This window comes from Prionailurus bengalensis, chromosome A2 (assembly GCF_016509475.1).
Source record: "Prionailurus bengalensis isolate Pbe53 chromosome A2, Fcat_Pben_1.1_paternal_pri, whole genome shotgun sequence".
In the NCBI taxonomy this organism is placed as follows: domain Eukaryota; kingdom Metazoa; phylum Chordata; class Mammalia; order Carnivora; family Felidae; genus Prionailurus; species Prionailurus bengalensis.
Genome location: NC_057348.1, coordinates 38,862,588 through 38,883,391, shown reverse-complemented (window position 1 = coordinate 38,883,391; position 20,804 = coordinate 38,862,588).

The following is a 20,804-nucleotide window of genomic DNA, read 5'->3' as shown; positions in this document are numbered from 1 at the left end:
CCATTGTATATGTGTGTGTTGAACATACCAACCAGAATATCCAATAAAAGAGCCTTTTGGATATTCTATGCTTTTTGTGTCCTTCAGAAATCATGAGGTTGGAGACATCAGTGTTAAATGTTTGTTTGAGTCGCTCCCTTAAAAAAAGCCATCAACTCATTTAATGAAGTGCACGAGTCCTTTGTGAAAATTTCAACTTCTCATGTTGCCGTGAGAGAATTTTTCTTAAGCTTTCATCTTGGAACAAGTGTTTGAGCTTTCTAAAACTGTCAACTTTGTATTAGAGAAGCAAGCATGAAGTAAATAGTGTTTCTTAGTTTCCTGTAGAAAATCCATGGTACCTTCCGTCTTTTCACATATGAAAGTTTAAATGTTAGCATTGCTACCTTATATGGTGAATGGGGACTTAGACCTTTTAATAAAACGTGGAGGGTTTCTGTTTTCAAATAGAGCTATTAATTTTGTGAGCCTGCATTAAGTTCCCCCCAAATTTCTCAGACCGTAATCAGGTAACATGGCTCACAACTGCTGTATGGTTGGGGTTTTTTTGTTTTGTTTTTTGTTTTTTACGTTTTGACTACTCAGTTAGCATCTCATACCAAGTCCCCATCCCTTTGCACGTATGCTCTCGAGATTTTAGTTTCACTTACATCAGGACCCCAAGGATGTCGGAGCTTAAACCGGTGAGCACAGTTTAACTTGGGACATCTAACACAAGGTATCCCCCAATTTAAAATCGTATCGGTTGCATTCACAATTATTCATCCTTTCACACTGTCTTACCTGTGTGTAAGCTGAAGCAGGTTTATTTGCCTTCTGTTTTGGATCTGCCGGTGCCCCCCTCTTCCCCATTGTATACCATCTGCGCCCTGTGCAGTTGGGGCCTTTCCACATATGGCTACAAGCTGGTGTAATGCCCTTCCTTTTGATCTGGCTTCATCTAGTGATTTGCTCAGTATTTTTAAGGTCAGGCTGAAAACTTTTCTGTTCTAGTTATTTTTGATTTTATATTGTGTGTTGTGTTTGATGTTCAGATACATGTGAAAGTTGCTTCTAGGAGTCAGTAATTTTTATTCCAGCCTTTTGCAGCAATAAGGTAAGACTAGACTGTACTTTTTCTTCCTTGAAAATGTAGTGATTTATGTGTTAGGGCGAATGCCTAGGCTTTTCGTGTAAAAGCTCTTGCTGTTTTCTAATTTGGGACTATGCTGCTATGAATTTGTGCTCCTTTTTGCAAGTTGTAACTTTGTGGGGTTTGAGTGGCCATTCGTTTGTAGAACTTTCGACTGAGATTTTTTTTTTTTTTCTCATCTGTTGCCAGTAACTGTCACTCCGTATTTGGATTCTATAGGATAGCAATGTCCTTCTCCTCCCCTCCCCCGGTTTAAAATTTCTTGCCATTTTATTATTCGCATTGCTTCATCTTCACTGGGTTCCAAGTATGTGTCTGGGGATGGTCATAACGCTGTTTATTCCAGGACGTGTTGGAACTTCCCGTCCAGCTAGCACAATGTGTGTGAAGCGCCTAGCATGGTATATGACGCATAGTAGGTGGTCTTCGGTACTCTGACAGGAAGCGGCTGTTTTTTCTACACTCCCCTATCGAACACATTTGGTGATAGGGTTCATCTTCGGCTCTTCAAATCCACATCTCACTTATTGTCATTCTTTTTCTTTACTTTTTTGCTACGACTGCTCTCACGTTGGAATAAGTCGTCTCCTCTTGTTTGTCTCTTGTCCTCCAATTTTCCCATAAGATTCAACCGTTCCCTGTGTAGCCAAGTAAAGTGAACTTGCTCTTCCTTTCGGGCTGTCTGAAACACCCCTTTAAAGACAAAAAGTGACCAGCAAACTCTTATTTCTCCCGTTTATCTGCAGATTTTCCTTTCTCTTACTGCAGAAGCCAGCAATTCGAGATTATGTTATGTGGTGCCCGGTTAACTTGAACACAGCAGATTTTAGTGAAATCTGAAGGAGTGAAGATTTTCCTAAGATCTCCTTCTCATATTTGAGTCTAATTACTGCTGCCATGTATTCTATCTGTACTTTATCAGTTAGTGGTTATAATGCACTTTTAGGGCAACTTGTTCTTGGTTATAGGCTCTGCCTTCCAGTTTAAGGTACAGGTTTTTAGAGGCCAACCTCAGTGATTCTTTTGGTTGTGGTACCCACTGTTCCAGAACTTTTAACTGCTTCCCCTAATGAATGGATATTTAAAAATCTCTGGAATCCTACAGGAAGATAGGTCTTTTGTTCTAGGAAGAAAAGAAAACAGTAGCATTTACGGGGCTCAGCAAGTTAAAAGGTGTATCATTGAAATATGTATCTATTTCCCATCATCTGGCTAAGCTGTGGTGCTGACTAGCTTCTTTCTTGCCAAAGAAAATAATTTTAAATCATAAGCATATTTAACTAGCAAGCATAAATCATAAGCCCTTCTAATCATAAGCATGTTGAACTCTGGTGCCATTTGCACAGATGTTATGGTTAAATGTGTGTGCTCCTCCCAGCCTCAAAGATGTGGACAAGCTCTTACTCCCCAATTTCCTCTTTCACTCGGGGAGCTTAAATCATTTGTTGTTTGCACATACAGAATTCTAGAAAGTACGGGACCTAGAGAACGGTTTCAGGTCTTAGGAAAGTTTTGGATTTTGTGACCCACCCTGACTGGACAACGGTGGAAATAAAGGGCAAATATTAAAGCAGGGTTCCCTTTTTAAGACAAAAATAATTGGTGTTTCATGATGATAGGCAAGGTACGAAGAACAAGACTTTGACTTTCAGAATGTATCTTTAAAAAACAAACAAACAAACAAACGTCATGGAATCATAAATAAAATTTTCACAGAAGCCTGTTGGCTTTCAAAAAAAGGTTCTCCACGTGGTTGGTTCTAGAGAAATACTTTTAGATACTGCAAACAGAGCTCCTATTGTAAAGTATATTTTAAAAAGTATTTTTAAAAGTGTAGTAACACAATAACACATCCATACTGACTTGCGTTGCAAGGCAAATTGTTAACATTTTGGAAGCCAGTAGGCATAATTTACATACTCATTGATTTTGTTTTACGAAACATCACTTTTTAGAAACTTTTTATTGTAAAATAAAACAAAGATACAGAAAACCACCCAAAACAGACGTGTAGTCACTTGTTGTTTGGAGAACACTTCCATAGAGCGCCCGGGTTGAGAAATTGAACTTTGCCAGCCGCCCCAGGGACCCCCTCATTAGTTTCCCCCAGTTCCATCCTGTTTTCCCGACTAAAATTACCCTCATGCTGACTTAGAGTGAGAGGAAGCCATTCTTTGTATTTCTCTCTGGTTTTATCACTCGTGTGATAAACATCACTGTTATCTTTTTCTGAGACTGAACTGATCCGATGAAACTGTTGCACTCTCCTCTTGATACATTGGTCCAGCTTGAGAAGCTCCTCTGCTTATAAAGTTGAGTTCAGAAACGTTGTTTATAAGCTCTTTAAACGATAGGTGCAGAATGACCGTGTGAGCACTTGCTACCCCCACTAAGTCAGTGACGGGATGGAGTTTGGCATGCTTCTGCTGTGCTCTGTGGCTCTGCTCATAGCTATAAACCAGTAGTGATAATAACCTGTGTGTATCGAGTCCCGTGCCATCTAAGCACGTACATTAATTTATTTCTCCCCAAGACGCTCGGAGGTACTCTCATTAGTGTTGTCCTCATTTTCTGTATGTGGAAACTAAGGTTCAGAGAGGTGAGGCAACTTGCCCAAGGTCACACAAGTACTGCGTCAGAGAGCCGGGGGGCATCTAAGGTAGTGTGGCTCTAGGCAGTTCTCCCGATGCTAGGCTTGATGGAGGATTCCAGTGTACGCGGATTTTGAGACTGCTTATACGAGCTTGTCAAGGAAAGGATCTACAGCTTTAAGGAAAAGATTGAAAACTCGCTGGCCTAGTTCAACCTTTTCATTTTACAGATGAAGAAATGACCCAGAAAGTATAAAGAATCTGCTTAAGGTCACACAAGCAGTTGGTGGCAGACTTGCAGCCAGCTCCCCAAATCTCCTGGCTGTTAAAATCGATGATCTTTCCTTCATTCCATACCTTATGTGGAAAAAATACACATTTTCTAATCCGCTTCTTTGCATCAGTTCCACATGAGCAGATTTGACTCAAAACCAGCGTACAACTAGGATACAGCATCTCCTTGCTTACTTGCTCGAGGTTTTAGCTGGGAATTAACAAATTTATATTTGAAGTTTGTTCTTCTGTAGATGCACATGCCTAACACTCTCCTCCAAAGAATGTACAAGAATAACACATTTGACTGGTGTGGATGGCAGGTGAAAAAGAATTACTGGTGTAGTGTAGGCCCTTCCGTGTATTCACGGCCAATTCTGGATTATCCCAGCACAGATGGATCCTGCAAAATCCCTCTTCTGCTTCTTACTGGTGACCTTTAACTATTTGTGTTTGCAAATGCTTCCACCAGGGATTGGAAAGGAGAAGAGCAGAGAAGATGGGATTTGGTTTCTTGACCAGTGTTAGGTGTCCTGGTAAAGAGTTGAGGGGTTTTCATGGGAGACCGTGGGATTCTCCCTGGGTTGAGGCACCCTGGGATTCCCAGACTTTAGCCTTGGATGGCAACAATCAGGAGGGAAGCAAACTGGCACAATGCAAAGGAGCTTAGCTTGGAATTTGTTGAATTGGGTTGAAATCCCATTTAGCTTGTGCCTCAAGCGAGTTACTCTTCCTCTCTGAGCCCCAGTTTCCTCATCTACAGAAGGGAAGAAGACAGAGCTGCTCCAAAGCCAATAACATATTTAAGCGCCCAGCTCAGCACTTTGCTCATGGAGAGAGCTATTAAATGGTACTTCGACTAGTTGACTACATTCATACGTCCACACGGTAAAGGGAGGTAAAGAGACTGAACTGATCCGATGAAACTTTTGCACTCTCCTCTTGATACGTTGGTCCAGCTTGAGTTGTTTGAGGCCCTCCAAATTGGTGGCCACACCAGCCTAAACTTACTAGTCTCGTAACTGCTTGTTTCCTGATCTACCTCCTTACGCCACGGTGGGACAAACAAATTTGCCTTCTTCACTGGAGCTCTGCGGATCTGACTTCTGGGTCGTTTGCCGTGAACCAATTAAAAACCTGAATGAATCTCCCAGTTGATTATTTTCTCAGGACAGTATTGCCCTTGTTACTCAGGAATACTTAAGAAGGAAATTCGGCTAATGAAAATGTTTTCCAGTCTGGACAACTTGTTGTTGAGACATAAGCTCTGTGTTATGCTCTGTGGATTGTCGGCGCTCAGACTTCTCATTGGAGGAGGTCCAGAGGAGGGTCCCTGGAGTTCCTTGTATTACACACATATGCTTTTAATGCTGGAGGCCTTAAGAAAGTTGATAGGCGTCAGTAGAGATGAGATAAGGATTGTATGGGATATGGACTCGTTCACTCAGTGTTTATTGAACAGCTATGATGTGCTGCTAGGCACTGAGGATACAAAAGTAAACAAGACAAGACATCATCCGTTCTTCGTGGAGCTTATAGTTGAGTGGATTGGTAAATATCATTACAACTTCGGAAGTACTAGACCTTCAGAAAGGCAGGAAGTAGATCTCAAACATGTTTGAGCTTCACATACTGACACAACACTATGAACTCAATGCAGGCTGGGTGAAGGAATGCTTAAGTATCGTCCCAAGCAGAGTTGGTTTTTGTGCTTAAGTTAAAATATCCTTAGATTTCTGAAGCTGCATGTTTTTACCAATCTCGTTATTGTTGTAAAATTCTCTAATAATTGTTTTGACACCAACTTTAGTAACCACAAAGACTGTTTATAATTTGTTGGTGCTTTTCAAACACCTTTAAAAGCCAAGCAAACCCTGGACTTTCGCTTGGTTAAGTCACTGTGTCTTTATGTATATACCTGAGGGGTAACCACCATAAAAAAGACCTATGCAGCAACATGTTCAATATGGGGATTCTAACACTGTGGAATGTCTAAAGATTGCTTGCTCTGTAATGTTTAAAAGCCCTGTAATTCCTTGTAAAGCATATATAGCATCTGAACAAGAAATATGACACTAAGTCTTGGATTAAATAATATCTTGGGGCCACTGCCTTCTGCATTTTCAGCAGTTCGGCAACTCCACTAAGTGCAGGTTAACAAGACCAGAGCATCGTAAACGAGCATCTGTCCCGTGACCCAGTTGGAGACCCCTTCCGATTATTCATTCCAGAAGCACGTGCTGACACTGAGTTCAGCCCTCTCGAGTCTCCCACTCGAAGTGGTCTTTTAAGATTGGCGGGAGGTCAGAGTCTCCCACCCCCAAGCTTTGTGCCGCGGCGAAATGTCGCCTGGGCCTTCCTTGCTTTGGATCGCTCTATTTTCAGAATTGAAGTCAACAAGGGGAGAACTCTGGACGGGGAGCAGTCCGGCTCGGAACACTTGTGCGGCAAAGGGTTTTATTGTTGTTGTTTCAGAGTGTCTTAAATGAGAGCAGGCAGCCCTGCACAGAGGAACTTGTTCGGTTGGGCACTTGCTGCCGTCGCGCCCGCCGGCCCGGGTCTTTGCAGGCCGAGTTCAGCCTTTCCACTTCAAAGGCCTGGCTCTGAGTGGATCACACATTTTCCTTGATGACAAATTAATCAAACTTGATTTCTTGGATGAGATGGATACAAAAGAACTACAACTCCCCAAGGCCTGAAAGTCAATACGGCCCTTCTGGCTCTGATTACAGCAACAAAAGGATGTCTGAGAGCCATCTTCCTCCCCGCTCGGGCTGTGGGACGGGGCTGAAAGCAGCCGGCTTGTAAAGGAGAAAGGCCTTATTAAAACACATTTCAGCTGCGACCAAGTGCCCGGCGAGCCTTCCTGACAGAGAAAATTACTTTTTAGTAGATGCTCACCTTTTTCCCAAGAGCAAAGTTTCCGCTTAGGAGAATAAGAAGAGGTTGTATATTAGCAGTCTGAAATGTTTATAGATCTCCCTTTTATGTTTCTGTTGGGAAGGTAAGGTTTAAAAAAAAAAAGAAGGAAAAAAAAAAAAAAAGAAAGGAATCAGCCTGTGATATCTGGCAACCGTTAGGGATAGGTGGAGTTTGGGTGAGGAAATTTACTTGTCCCTGGTTAAAAAGCAAATTCCCGGTTCTGGGGGAATTGGATACCCTTTTTTTTTTTTTTTTTTTTGGATTTTTTTTAATGTTTATTTATCTTTGAGAGGGAGAGACAGAGCGTGAACGGGGGAGGGGCAGAGAGAGAGGGAGACACAGAATCCGAAGCAGGCTCCAGGCTCTGAGCTGTCAGCCCAGAGTCCGACGCAGGGCTCGAACCCACGAAGCGTGAGATCATGACCTGCGCTGAAGTCGGACGCTTCACCACCTGAGCCACAGAGGCGCCGTGGGAAGTGTGTACCTTTAAGGCAGGCCTGGGACGAGGCAAAGAATGGATTCAAAATGCAACTGCCGTGGGTCTGCTCCGGCAACCCACTCATGCGAGAGAGCGAAATAAGCCTTCTGCTAAATCGGGGAGCGCAGGATTTCGATGTAAACCTTCTTAGCAGCTTTGTCATCCGCCTGTTCTGCGGAGCATCCAAGGACACCGCTCGCATCCCTCTTGTGATCGCTGTGCGTTCTATATTTAGAAGAATTGCTGTTGCACAAAATATGGTCCCCTGACTGTCCTGGGCGTGCTTTACGCCTTTCCCAAAAAGACTTCAAAAAATGAAAGGTTCATACCTTTATATCACAATTTTGGAAAGAAGAACCCAAAGGGGTTTTTTTTTTTTTCCTTTAATATGGAGTCAAAACACACACATCCACATATTTCCTATTTTATTTGTAGGATCTCCTTCCACGCAGCCGCACCACCACCATCCGGTGACTAAGGGTTGATAACATGTGCGCGGTGAAGTGGGGTCACACAAGCTCATCTCTCATTTCTGACACTTGGTTTGAAGATCTTTCCTCCAAGTATCTGTGTGATCCTGACAGGCAGTTTTCAGAAGTTTGTGGCATTCCAGGACCCTTAATAATTTAAAGCTGTAGTTTAGATTCCAGCCATGAGCAAAGTATACCATGGTTCTGCCCCCACGCACCCCCACCCCCGCCTTGCGCGGTCTCCAGTGCTGACCCCACTGCTCTCTGACATGTGTGTGCACCAAGCTGCGGCCAGCCACGCCCCTCGTGTCCTCAGCCTCCCGCCTCCGTCCCTGCCTGCTCACCCCTCCCCAGTCTCTGAGCCTGTGCCAAGGCCCCCTCCTCCAGGAAGCCAGTCCTGAGCTTTCCAGCCAGAGAGGAGCCCTCCTTCTTGCAACATTGGAGGCCCTCACATGTTCTCTCAGCCCCTCTGTGGCACTTGGCACATTGGCCTACGTGTTCATTTGTGAGTGTGGCACTAACTCAGGAGCTCCCAGGCCTAACACACCCACCTCACGTGGGTCTTTCACACAGAGGCTCTGCTGCTTGTTGAATAAGGAGCCTCATTGCCACAAGCCCATCATAGAAGCCTTTTAGGGGGGCTGGGGAGCTGTTTTGGTGGTTGGAAAGAGCACTGCCATTTGCGTGATAAGCCTAGCTCCCACCACCCTCCATGCCAGCCCGCTGCTTTCCTGACCTTGCACGCGGCTGCCTGACTTTTCTGAACTCCAGTTTCTTCATCTGGGTGGCAGAGTGAATGCTCCCGCCACTGGGTAGGAAGATGAAATGAGACAATGTGTGTTAAGGTACTTTGTAGCCGCTAGGTTCTGTCCATGTGTAGGTCTGGGTAGTCATACTAATATCATAGTATTCTGGTCAAGGTAAGCCTAGTTGTGTTGTGTTTTTTTTTTTTTTTTTTCTTAGATACACAGCAGGTTGTTTTAAAATCACATTCTCTCTCTCTCTCTCTCAAAAATGAATACATTAAAAAAAGAGGGGGCACCTGGGTGGCTCAGTCGGTTAAGTGTCCAACTTCAGCATGGGTCATGATCTCACAGTTTGTGGGTCTGAGTCCTGCGTTGGACTCTGTGCTGACAGCTCAGAGCCTGGAGCCTGCTTCGGATTCTGTGTCTCCTTCTCTCTCTGTCCCTCCCTGCTCTCTCTCTCTCTCTCTCTCTTTCTCTCTCAAAAAATAAACAAAAAAAATAGCTTTCTAGGGACGCCTGGGTGGCTCAATCAGTTAAGTGTCTGACTCTTGATCTCAGTTCAGATCTTGATCTCAGGGTTGTGAGTTCAAGCCCTTTGCGGGGCATGACGCTTACTTTAAAAAAACAAACACACACACATTCTAAAGTAGAGTGCAGAAGCGTTTTGTGTCTCTGAAACTCCTTTTTTCAGGATAGAAGTGATACTTATTTTAACAAATGCAAACATTGATAGCCAGCCCATCCCCTCCAAATCATCTCCCTCCCCCCACACCCCCTCCCACCCCCTCCCACCACTGTCACTGAAAACTTCTTTTATACTGAAATGATACCAGTGGGAAATCACGGTGTTCGTGGAGGCCTGAAGATAGACGAGAAAGTGGGGTTGCTCAGGGCCAGGGCAGGGCTGAGAGGGATGCCACACGAGAGATGTCCAGCCAGTGAGGAGATGCTAAATAGGAAAAAGGGGAGACTGTGGAAGAGTCAGCCTTGTGAAGAAGCCTGGCCTTACTCAGGGGGCGCTACTTAAGTCACTTATCAGCATCACCTGTCCCCTCCCACGTTGGGAGATTCTTTAAAGGAAACATAGCCAGGATGCTTTAACTCCGCACCTGGAGCTGAGGTCTGAGCTCACCGGAGCTCCCACTGACTTTCTAGAGTTCGGACATGCCCCGCAAGGTAACTACGTAGCACTCACCTCGATCAACACATTTGTATTATTTTCACACCAAGACACAGAGATTGTTGGTCCTGGAGAAACTTCCGTGAAGGTTTGTGGTTTTAAATCTAATGATTTTTCTGGTCGGTGTTATATCTCGTTCTCAAGAATGGTTTAGGCCTCTTGTGTTTATGTAGCTGAATTGTCGCCACCGTGACCAGAGTTGGGCACTGTTAATATTTTTCTACTGGACGTTTTGCTAGCATTTGAGTTATGTGTCACATTCCAGGAGCGTAAAAATGGGAGTGGCCTTGCTGTTTTTTGTTCCGCTAAAAACGTCTGTTATGGCTCTTGGTTCACATGGAACTCTCTGAGAGGGTAGTCCTAGGATGTCACTCAAGTAAGACCTAAGGCAGGAGAGGTCGGAGTTTTGTTAGGACTTAAAGGGAGCGTGTTCCCTGGTGTTAGCTGGCAGGGGAGATAATTTCTGCCTTGCAAGAGGGGTCAGTGACTGCTGCTGCTACCTTACGTTGTTCTAACCAATCTCCATAGCCGGTTCACACATCCGGTTGTATGTTTCCTTTTTACAACACAGAATGGACATCTCACGTGGTGCAGACAAAAACACGTAATTAGTTCGTAGATGGAATTGTTGGAGAACAAAGTGTGTTTATCTGTGACGTAATAGAGGTTTTAAAAGGGAGAGCTAATAGAAGTCTGTTATAGTGACAGGCTTCTTACCTCCAATTCTCGTAGATGCTGTCTTCATTGTATGAAGAAAAGCGAAAAGTGTCTGTGTCTTTCAAAGTTGTAAAAATTCTAAGGTTTATTTTTGGCAGAGTAGGTAAATAAAGCACCCGGCCCATCAGTTTCTTTGGACGTCACTACCCACTGCACTACCTATGTGCCACCTGCCAGTGTCAACCTTTATAAGCAGCCAGTGTGGTGTTTACTGAACCCTGTGGGCCACCTTCCAGGTCACTGGCTGGGGTCATCAAACAATGAGACCAGCTGCACCTCGGGGACTCGTCCTTAAGGGTTTGCTAGACTGAGGCTCCATGACGGCCCAGAGCAAAGTGGGAGAGTCCTCTCTTTCAGTTGGCCAGGTCGTGAGATAGTCCCGTGTCTTGAGCGCAAGACTCCAGCCAGACTGGAAACCCTCTCCCAGGGCTGACGTTTGAGATTTCCAAGGCCCAGGACAAGTGAGATTCTCTGGGGTGGGTCAGTTACATAATCCACTTTCCCGAACACACGGCCCGATGCTGAGTCTTTCTCAGCTGTACCCGCCAGAAGCAAACAGGTGTGAACTTTAAGATAAACCTCCATCTATGTCTGGATATGAATGGACACCCTAAATCTGCGTGAGTCATCTGTTGAGGGTTCAAAAGCAGCCTAAGAAGCAGTCACCAACCTGAGTTGGGCCCCCATCTGGTGATGCTCCCTTATTTCAGGGCTTTGATGCTCAGAGGGCAAAGGTTCCTCGCCCAAGGTCACGGAGCTGGTGAGCTGTGGTGCAAGATCTCAGTTTCCCTAACTCTACGTCCAGTTTCCTTTTCGTGTGCGACAATAATTTTACGGTTGTTTGAATAATGCTTCCCCGGACTCCACTCCGCCTTTATTTTCATAGCTCAGTTTATTCCATGACCCAGGGTGTCAGTGAGATCATTTTGTTTACGTGTCTTAGGAGATTAGAAAAACACCAAAGCAATGTCAGCAGCATATAACGTTAGGGGTCCAGTAAGACAGGCCCCACAGGTGCTCTTTCCTTAGGGCTCTTTCATTGCACGTGACAGAAAAACCAAGTGAGAATGTGGTGACTCACCTGACTGAAGAGCCGTGGAGTATGGTGGCTTCAAGCGGAGTGTGATCCAGCTGACCTAATCTCGTGGTTCTCTCTGTGCTGTCTTCATTCCCCAGCTCTCAACCTGTATCCGCCCAGTTTTCGGAGGAAGACTGGGCCTCTCTCTTCCTCCACCTCTCAGAATTCCCAGGAAGTCCCAACATTGTACACCATTGGGTCTAACTGGCTCTCATTCTTATTCCTGAGCCAGCGATGGTGGCCCGGGGATGCGAGTGCCCTGCCAGGCCAGGCCTAAGTCATCTACCCATCCCTGCAGTTTGAGTGAAACCATGGAGATGGGCCGCAGAAAAGGGGGACGTTGACGCGGACTGACAAACTCAGGAACCTCCACTATGGCGTCACGTCCCAGTAGCTGGATGACCTAAGGCGAAGTACCTCACTGCCGTTGTGCGGTTTTTTCAGCCGGAGACTGGAGGTGATACTGGCACTGTTGTCATTTTGTGTAGTGTCCTAAGCCTTGTATGTAGTCAGGTTCTATACGTGTTGCCTTGGAAAACGCTAAAAAGCCAATAGTCTTACTGTGGTTCCCCCCGTGGATGATGCCCCGATGCCTTGACTAGACTGCTCGGAGCTAAGTCTCCAGTCTTTCCTCCATTCACTGCCATTATCCCTCCTCCCTGCTCCTCCCTGGAGGTGAGTGACCTCCCCAGGGTGCCATTGCAGTCCACCTGTCCTTGCCTCTCCCCACCTGAGAGTGCCCTCCTCTGTTCTCTCTTGGGGCCTGAACCTGTCCGAGTGTGGCAGTAACACACTGGGTTGTGACAGCCTGTCTGTCCTTCCCACTAGAGCTGGTGAGGACAGACACCATGATTGACACTTCATGTGACACGCCTGGCTGATAGCAAGCATGCAAAGGCTCTTTGGTGTATAAATCAACCAGGGAGGAATGGTGGGTGGGCAGGGTGTCTCCCAGGTGAGGGCCTGGTTGGCCATGTGTGTCTGGTGACCCAGTGGATGAGGGCGCTTCACTTTGACCATGTGGCTTTAGTCATCGCCTCCAAATCTGGGCCACTGCCTTGCAGAGCTTCCTACCGAGTGCACTGGGCACACACAGCCCAGGACCATCCCCCCGACTGGAAAACCATCCAGGCCCTACTGGATAGTGTGGGAGCAGTCACTTTAATGTTTATTTCCTTTTGAGAGAGAGAGAAAGGGCGGGGGGTGGGGGGAGGGGCAGAGAGAGAGTGGGAGATACAGAATTTGAAGCAGGCTCCAGGCTCTGAGCTGTCCGAACGGAGCCTGACACGGGGCTCGAACGCACGGACCGTGAGATCATGACCTGAGCCGAAGTCAGACGCTTAACCGACTGAACCAGGTGCCCCTGGCTGTGCAGACTCTTCACACCCCTTATCTAGATCGTAGACAACATAATAGGTTTGTAACTAATTCTTACTTTTAAAGAATGAACTGCTTCTCGAATCAAAATGCCTATTTTAATCCCCCAAAGAACTTTGCTCTATGTAAAGATGTACTTTGTGGCTTAGAGCTTTAGAGCTCTTCTAAGTCAAAATGCCCCTGACTGCATGGTAAGGGAAACTTGCTTTGGGAGACTCAAAAATGCAAACGAAACACAAACTTGGAAATCACACAAGGAGCCATTAGACCCATCCTTTGCCTGTTGCCCCTGCCCCTCCAAAGTAGGAAAGCCTCCTGTTCCCACCTTCCGCTCGGGGTGGGGGGTGGGGGGAGGGTATTGGCACTAGTGAGGCATTTGCTAGAATTCCTTCTAGTCAAGTTCGGTTTTGATGTTTCATGGATTAGTACCTAAGAAATGCCTCCTCGCCGTTAAGTGTTAAGGTGAAACTGAAGGGATAGAGCCCAGGTGCAAGTGCGTGCCATCCGTCTGAGTAAGGAACATCCAGCAACTGTGTTCATCAGGCTCAGCCTGCAAGCCGTCTTCCCTCTCTTTCTGACCCCCAATTTTCTTTTGTGGAGCCAGTCTGTCTCTTACTGAAGTATTTCCCATGTGTTTGCTAAAGGGAAATCACCACCAAGACATCTGCAAAGTCTCCAGGCTTTGAAGTACCCACAGGAACTCCGCAAAGAGAAATGCAGTTACTTTGTGTCTCCCGGGTGGGTGGAAGGATGGTGTGTTTGCTTTTATAGCAGCGGGCGGCGTATCCAGGGTGCTGGCACCACCGGAAATGAAGCCATCTTTATTCTTGTCCTACCTGCGACAAGAACTTTTTCATTGATTTTTTTTTCTTCCCCCCTCCCCCGCCCGAAGGAATGGAAAACAGACGTACATACAGAAAAAAATGGTTTCATTTGCCCTTGTCCAAATGAAGATTCAGATGTTAATGTGTTTTTTTTTAATTTTTAAAAAATGTTTATTTTTGAGAGAGAGAGAGAGAGAGAGAGAGACTGAGTGCTAGCAGGGGAGAGTCGGAGAGAGAGAGGGAGACACAGAATCCGAAACAGGCTCCGGGTTCTGAGCTGTCAGCACAGAACCTGAAGCGGGGTTCGAACCTGGGAATGGCAAGATCATGACCTGAGCCGAAGTCGGACGCTTGACCGACGGAACCACCCAGGCGCCCCAGATGCTAATGTGTTTTTTAAAGTGTGTGCTTCTGAATAAATAACCCCTTAAATAGATGTAGTATTTACGAATGTACTGAGCACATGTGTGTACCTTAGCTCAAGTCCCCTGTTCCGCTTGTTGTTCAGCTCTTAGCATTATTCTCCAGATGAGTTGACTGAGCAAAAATGGCAGAATTACTGAGCATCGCTTAGCCAGTGAGTGGCAGACCCAAGGCCCATCCGATTCCAGAGGGAGTGCTTCCTAGCTTAGAGACGCTTCTTCCAGCTGACTGGAGGACGGTGGCCTGACACTGAACGAATTTCCTTCCACGTCACCCTCACATTATAGACTAATCTCCTTCCACAGGCGTGGAGGCCAGTGTTCATGGTTCTACAGACAAACAGAAGCCCGAAATGAAGCCATAATCGTAACACAATTAAAAAAACATTTATCAAGTACAGATTCTATGCCCGGTTCTGTTATAAATTATGTGTATGAACTTACTTAATTCTCGCGAGAACCTACCTTCTCCGGGTGGGATGAAGTGACTTGGCCAAGGTCTCTGAGCTGGAAAGTGGGGGGCCAGGAGTCAAATGCACAGTCTGACAGCAGACTCGTCCTCTAAAACCGCCTCTGCATACTCACTGAGCTCTTGCTTATGCTGGACCCTCGAGGGCATCATCTTAATTGAATCGCCACTCCATTTGGTGTGGTTAAGTAACCTGCCCAAAGTCCGAGGATTTAGCAAGTGTTGGAGCCAAGATATGAACCAAGCCGTCTGCCTCCCAAGCCCAGTCTTGGACCCTCTCAGTTCATTCGGTGCCTAAATATGCCATTTACATGGCCATACACAAAACTACCTTGTGAATACCACTGCCAACAAGCCCCCTGGGGCTGGATTCCAGAGGCTGTGCTACTCCATGAAGGAGGGTGTAATGAAGGCTCACTACGCCATATCTCACTGACATATCGCTCTGAGGCATTTGACAGATGGGGAAACTGAGGCCCGGAGAGGCCAAAGTCTTGGAGGGCCCTGGCCTAGGCAGTTGGGCGCTTCAGAGGGCACTGAATTTGGCAGGGGAGGACTGTCTCGGAGAATGGGGTTGGGAGCCCCGTTTCCATTTCTGTGCCATCCCCGTATTCCTCCAGGCCCTTGAACCTCTCTCTGCTTCTCCTCTCTCATTCGAGAAATGCAGAGAAACCGCCACCCACCGTCTTCACAGGAATTTTGCAAAGATTAATTGGATAATTTCAGAATAGTTCTTTGAGCTGTTTGAAGGAAAGGTGCCATCTAGAAGAACAAAGTAAAATAACAATAATAATTACTATATTTAAATGTATTTATGAAAATCTCTCTGGGGGCAATTAAGGGAGACCAGCTTGTACTTGTGGGAAACTCACAAGTTGATGAAATGCCCGTGTCCCTGCCCGTCCCCCACGGTCCCACCGGCTCGCTGGCGGGGTGACAGTGTGGCAGTGCTGGGACTGAAGTACAGGCACAAGAGGGTGGGAGCTTCTGAGCCAGAGCCACCCGTCCTGCGGTCCCAAAATAACTTGGCCGCCCATCTGGGGCCTGCGGGAGACAGCACCTGTCATGACCCCGGGCTGGTGACCACAGAGTGCTCACACAGCTCTTTCCAAAGACTCCACTCCCTTGTCATCCGCAGTGGAGAACTTAGTCTTCAGGCTTCAGCGTCTGTCCCATAATTAATTGCTGCCCATTTACCACAGGGACAGAAAATTCCTACTGCCTCAGCTGGGTGCCTCGAAGGACCGCTCTCACATCTGCTATGGAACCTGTGTTTGTATTTAGCGGTGGGCCTGGCAGATAATGAGGTTTTGATGCCACAGAGCTATTTAAGCGAGTTTATTCTAGGCTCTCAGGATCCCTCGTCTGCTAACATCTGGTCTATTCAGACGTCGCCCTCTCTCCATTCGGAGGGCCTGGGTTTGGTGGGCAAGATGTTCTCTTTTACAATCGACTTGCCTTTGATCTTTAAGACTGGCTTTCCTGCTTAAACACCTGGCCGTGCTTAGCCTCTGTGGCAATCCTGCACTCCTGCACAGTGTTGCTTTTCTTTTTATACACAGATGGCCATCACGCTGTGTGCAACTGCAGCCACAGGCTGCTCATCATCTGAGAACAGAGTTTTTTCCCCCCCTCCAGCCGATTCAGACAGGCTAACCTCTCAGGCGAGCGCTCGCTCGGGCACCTTCCCATCTCTTCCAACTTCATTTTCTGCTCGGCACCAACCCCCACCGGCTCTCATCCACCACGTGTGAGCACAGGCTGGGCCCCCCAGGAGCAGAGCCTCTCCAACGGCGTTGTGCGTACGAATCGTCTGGGTATCCCATTAAAATACAGAGTGTGATCCATCAGACAGGGTGGGTCTCAGACTCTGATTTCTGACGGGCTCCCAGGGGATGCTGATGTTGGCCCATGAACCACATGTTGAATAGGAAAATCTTAGCTTACTTTTCTGGAATCATCCCCACTCCGGCCTCCCCCTAAAATTGTTCCTATTTCTTTCCTTCGCTCTTAACAAAACTTGACCACCTTCCCATAGAAGCACTCTCTCGTCCCCAGGTGACTATTTCATACTCAAGTGCTAACAGCTGATAGAGAAACAGATTAAAGAATTAGAAGAGAGCAAATACAGGATCCATGTTGTAACCACTGTATGAGGATCACATGTCCACTCGCGGAGCCATTTTTGTTTTTAATCCATCTTGACCATGTTCTACCTTGATGAAAGCTTTTAAAGTAATAATTTTATTGACTATATGAAATCACGTGTAGAAGCTTTGTGTACGTGTCCTCCCCGTACCCTCCGAGAACACAGAGAACCACAAAGGTACAACTCGGTACTTATTCAGAGTACCCAAACATAAAGAGAGCATCTTGTCTACTTGTGGTGGAGAAGACTAGCTGTGTACCTGTCCAGCTCCGTTCTGTAGCTGAGACCACTTTTTTCCAGTCTTGAGAAAAGCAGTTGCCCTGTAATAAGTCTGATAACATAACTAAAACGTTGTCCTCGTGACTAAGTGTACTCTTGCCTTTTAACAAATCCTCAGGGGTGACATTCAAGATGAGGCTGGGCATCTAAAATCTAGCTGATGTTGGGGTGCCTGGGTGGCTCAGTCAGTTAAGCGTCAGACTTCCGCTCAAGTCATGGTCTCGGGGTCTGTGAGTTCGAGCCCCGTATCCGGCTCTGTCTGTGCTGACGGCTCAGAGCCTGGAGCCTGCTTCCGATTCTGTGTCTCCCTCTCTCTCTGCCCCTCCCCTGCTCATGCTGTCTCTCTCTCTCTCAGAAGAATAAACAGTTAAAAAATTATAAAATAAAATAAATCTAGCTGATGCAGTGGTCTCTTGAGGAGGGACATGCTTTGATGCTATCTTTAAACAAGCTGTTAGGTGGCTCAGTCGGTTGAGCGTCCGACTTCGGCTCAGGTCATGATCTAGCAGTTGGAGGGTTTGTGCTGAGCGTCGGGCTCTGTGCTGACAGCTTGGAGCCTGGAGCCTGCTTCAGATTCTGTGTCTCCCTATCTCTCTGGTCTTCCCCTGTTCATGCTCTTTCTCTCTGTGTGTCAAAAACAAATTAACATTAAAAAAAATTTTTTTAATAAAAAATAAAAAATAAGCTGATAGGATTCTCCCATTGGTGCCTCAGGGTTGACAGAGTTGAGAATCTATGATATGATATAATACGATCCTGGATTCATATCCTGGTTCCTTAGCATGGGTATTTAGCCTCGTTTAACCTCGTTTTCCCCATCTGTATAATGGGCATAACTATCATCTGTTTGGGGCTTATCATGTGATAGGCTCTGTAGAATGCACCCCTGTCCCTAGATATGACGTGGGTACCAGTGGGTGAGTGCAAACCGTTCCTCGCGAGTGGCCGGGCCCTAGAGGCTCTTCTGTACCCGCATCTCCCTTTAGTTCAGGACTGCAAAGTGGCCCATAGTGGGCGGGGTGGTTCCCGGGCAGGGTGGGGGCTCTGGTTCATCCAGGATACTGGGAGGGTATGTGCTGTGGGGCCTCAAGGCAACAGCGCCTGGCCGTCTGTATGAAGGGATTTCAGTCCCTGTAACCGGTCTGTCCCCACCAGGCCCATAAGAATACAGAGAATTGGATGAAGCAGGCTGCCCCAAACCGCACACACGGTGAGGGGCAGCTCAGGGGTGTCTTTCTCACATGCCTATGGTCTTACCCCTTGAGCAGCCCCCACTCAGTAGGACACGACATGATGGCACGTGAAGGGAAATCTTGATCTTCTTTGTCCTTTGTCCACACTCAACTCCTGTATGTGTCCCCAGTACATCCAGGGCTGTCTTCCTACTGGGGACTAGGGGAGGGTGGATGCAGCTTACACCTCTGACCTCCTCCTCACCCAGCAGGGCCTGCTTGCCACTGTGACTCATGGTTTCCAGCTCTCCCGGCTGCACCTCTGCACACGGGAGTTTTCTAGCTACAGGTTGGTGAAGGGTTCCAGGGCAGGATGTTTACATCCCCTAGAGGAATGGCACGGAATCAAGCCAGCCCTTGCTTGGCAACCCCTGGCTGTTCTTTCCAGCCTAAGGCGCCCTGCCAAACCCACTCAGGAGAAGGAAAACATAACAAGTGCTGATGTGCTTCCATTTTACATAGAACATAATAAACGTTTTCAGGATGATTTATTTTCCTAAACAAGAAAATACAATGGACGCCATCCATTATTCAACATGCTAATGATAACCTTTACTCCCTTGTCGAGGATGATCTAAGGTGGTGTTCAGCTGAAGTACAAAGAACACGCAGAGAAAACACACACACACACACACACACTCACACACGCACACACACACAATCATATGATCCCATGACAGTCCATGCCATGACAGTGGGAAAATTAATTGTGGAACAAGGGGATTTAAAACTAAGGGGCAAAACCTGTTTCCACATTTGCAGTTTTCCAGGCATGGTAAGAACAGGGGCCTCTTTAATTTTAAGTGATTCACTTGGAAATGTCCCCCATACCAATTGAATATTGATAACTCAATGCATGCTTGATTATTATTATTATTATTATTATTATTTTAATGTTTATTTATTTTTCAGAGAGAGACAGAGGGTGAGTGGGGGAGGAGCAGAGAGAAGGAGACAGAATCTGAAGCAGGCTCCAAGCCCTAAGCTGTCAGCACAGAGCCTGACGCAGGGCTCTAACTCATGAGCCACGAGATCTGACCTGAGCTGAAGTCAGACGCTTAACCGACTGAGCCACCCAGGCGCCCCTCCGGCTGACATTATTGAAGCCACATGGAGCAGAGGGCACAGAGTTGTATCATTTCTCAAGATTCTTGCTCATGGCCCAGTTAACACAAGCAAGGGAGGTGGGGGCGGGTGACCTGGAATACCGCTTCCTTTTCACCTGAGAAAACATCAGAGGACTTTTTTTCCCTGGGCGTTAGAGTTAACCAGGAAGACGGGGAAGTTTGCTTTGACTCTGAGCAAGTCTGATAGCGCACCAGAATCTCCACTTTCTTAGGATGACTTTTTTCAAGTAGAAAGTAAATGGTAATTAAAGTTGTTCATTTCTAAAATGTTGAATGATATTATGTATGTTCAAAGGGATATCAGTAAAAATTAAATCAGTCCAAATAGCTTATGTGAGAATTCACACCATAACTCAAGGATTGATGTCACCAGATACAAGTTCGTTTCTAAATTTTCCTTTTAGTTTATGCTTTTTCGGTAGTTTGTACACCAAAGGAGTCTACGAATAGGAGAGCCTAGAGAGTAATTTGGAGCTAGGCGTGTGACCCTTGCTCGTGTCTTCTGGGAGCCTCTGTTATTAAAGAAATTAAAAAAAAACAAAAAACAAACAAACAAAAAAACCCCTAAAACTCTTGCTGATTCCCTAAATGGTTCTTTGGCTGTGAAAATGTAAGCGTCCCTAAAAAATTTGAATGGCCTTAGCCATTCTCCAGAAATGTCTCCATTTTGAGTTTTAGATTTATGAATAAAGTTAAAAGGCAGCATTTCTCAATTTTGAATGACAGCAGAACAGGCTGTGTTTGGGAGCAGGTGGTGCCTGAGTTCTGAAGCTGGTTGGCCAGATGACCCTGGACAAGCTGGTTAAGCTCAGGCAAGTTTTTATTCTATTGTAAGATGTGAAAGACTAGAGGTTGTCATGAGGTAGAAAATAACATGATACAGTAATGTATTTAGGACAGTACCTAGCACAAAGGAATCCTTTCAAGAAATGTTGTCCTTTCCATGCTCCTCTGCTCTCCCAAACAAGAAAAAAAAAATACCTTACATGTGCCACAGTTAACATAAAGAAATGGAGAACTTAAGGAAACTTCATGAAATTATATACCATCATATATTTAGTACTAATCAAAGAAATTCTTTTTAGTTTTTTATCCTTCCAGTAAATGTTGATTGAGTGCCCATCAGGTGTAAGGTACCAGGAACCATCTCCTTGACCTCCAAAGCTTGGGGCACCTAGCTACACAAGTGGTCGTGTCTAATTTTAGAGGTTTTTCTCAACTGGGAGAAATGGTTGGGGGCAGTACTGCTAAAACCAATAGGCGATAAAGTTGAACCGCCCGGTCTCAATCTAGAGTTTTACCGAATCTAGTTCTAAAACAATGTCCTTCTTTATGAAG